Source organism: Chinchilla lanigera, unplaced genomic scaffold (genome assembly GCF_000276665.1).
Source record: "Chinchilla lanigera isolate Chin_1 unplaced genomic scaffold, ChiLan1.0 scaffold00056, whole genome shotgun sequence".
NCBI classification, from domain to species: domain Eukaryota; kingdom Metazoa; phylum Chordata; class Mammalia; order Rodentia; family Chinchillidae; genus Chinchilla; species Chinchilla lanigera.
In genome coordinates this window covers 358,010-359,859 of record NW_004955457.1, presented here as the reverse complement: position 1 = coordinate 359,859, position 1,850 = coordinate 358,010, and the positions used below count along the sequence as shown (strand labels likewise).

The 1,850-nt window shown below is 36.8% G+C and overlaps 1 long non-coding RNA gene across 1 annotated transcript in view; it reads left to right on the top strand.

Annotated features, from left to right (window-relative positions):
* Positions 1 to 1,793, top strand: part of LOC106149912 — a 13,494-nt gene extending 11,701 nt beyond the window's left edge. The window contains exon 3 of the long non-coding RNA XR_001236377.1: positions 721 to 1,793. This is a non-coding gene — a long non-coding RNA (uncharacterized LOC106149912). The remainder of the gene's footprint in view (positions 1 to 720) is intronic.
* Positions 1,794 to 1,850: the final 57 nt, after the last annotated feature.

Below are 1,850 nucleotides of genomic sequence, written 5' to 3'. Positions count from 1 at the left end.
ATGATAGGAACACAAAATGATTGAGGAGTTTACATAGGAACACAAAATGATTGAGGAGTTTTTAGACATGAGAGTTCAAATGTCCAGCTAGAATTAAATCTGTACAATATGACCCAAAACTGGGAGATGAAGCTGACAAAACAAAGCAATTAGTTTAAATATTGGGAGATGTTGCTTAATGATGAAGTCAACTGTATTCTGAAAAGAGCAGCCAAAAGAAGTTATCCAAATCGCATCATTTGGGTCATTAAAATGGATCTAAAAAGAGTAAAGAGAAAAGGATTTGGAAGGAGGGCTGGAAAATACACTGCACACTAATTTTATATCTGAAAGGGTGGAATATAATGACAAAATGGATATTTTAGTTTCTGGGTCAATTAGGCAATGGCGCTGGCTTTCTGATGATTTGCACATAGAACCTGAGATTCATTTAAATCTTTGCTGTTAAAGAATTTATTTGGAGGAAGTCTTAAACCGTGAAAGATGGAAGACACTTCAGAAAATAAGAATTTCCTTGAATTTTAGTGCTAAAACAAATCAAATTTATACAGCTGTCCCATTGATTTTTTTAAGTCTTTTGTTTCAACATAAACTGATTCTATGTTTAACTTTTTCCTCTAGTCATTTTTAATGAAAAGCCCAAACAATTATGATATATACTGGGATGAATGGCAGTGAAGGTCACATAAACATATGAAGTCAACAATTCTCTTTCCTTAGGAGCAAGACATCTCACTTGGATAAATACAAGGAAGGCAAAAAACAACGAGGCTGGAAGAATGAATTTCTCCCTACCTCCCCAACCCTCCGAAAACTTAACTAAGAAGGTAATTGCAGAAGTGAGAAAACAGTAATTCACACTGCTTCTTCATTCAAACACATTTTTGTTGGCCTCTGAAGATCAGTGCAATAGAGTGAAGTCCTTCTAAACTTCTCAGAGACCCCGGGGACAACGTGGCTGTTCATTTACACTGGAAAGGAGGGCTACAAGTGACCATAACGGAAGGAGCAGACAAATACTGAGTACTTGCCGATGCAGAGAGAGATGAGCTAATTAACTTGCTGAAAGTTGAATAGTTGGCAAGCTATGATACTTCTGGACTAAGTACCTGGACAGGCTGCACATCAGCACTTTAGGCATTCTGCCCCTGGAACATGGTAAACACAGAGCACCTATCAGAGAAAGCTTTGGGAGTGGAGATGATACCCAGTATAAGTACTGTAGGACAAGACTATGTCAGTAGAAGGGGCAGAAGTAGGGAACAATACAAATATTCCAAGCTATGAAATAACATAGCAAAGTTAGAAAAACACAAGTTGTTTTATATTATTAGACTTTGGGACAGAAAGTAGATGAGTTTGGAGTCGTGTACAAGAATCAGATCATCAATGTTTTTTTGTGCTGTGCAGTGAAGCATGCATTTTATCCTTAATATAAGACAACACTGAAAGATTTTTAAACAAAGGAAGCTTAAAAATTTTTAGATAGATCTTTCTGATAGCAGTGTGGAGGATGTGAGGTTGCGGGAGGAAAGTTTGGAATTAAGGCAATCAGCTGGGGACAATTGTAACAGGTTAGAGGAAGGAAGACAAGGATGAGAATTAGGGCCAGAGAGGTGGGAACAAATTCAAAGAATGTTTGGGGGTGGTGAATCAGTAAACTCAGGAATAAAAAGAATGAGAAAATGTGAAGAATAAATGTATAGAATAATTGTCAAGTTTCTGATGGTGTAAATTGAATAATACCTGTAAGGAAGTAAGTGAGGTTGACCTGAGTTCAGTTTGGGTGTTGTAGATTCAAGGGGCCTGCAAAATATTCAACTGAAGCTCTTTTTTTTTTTTTATTTTAA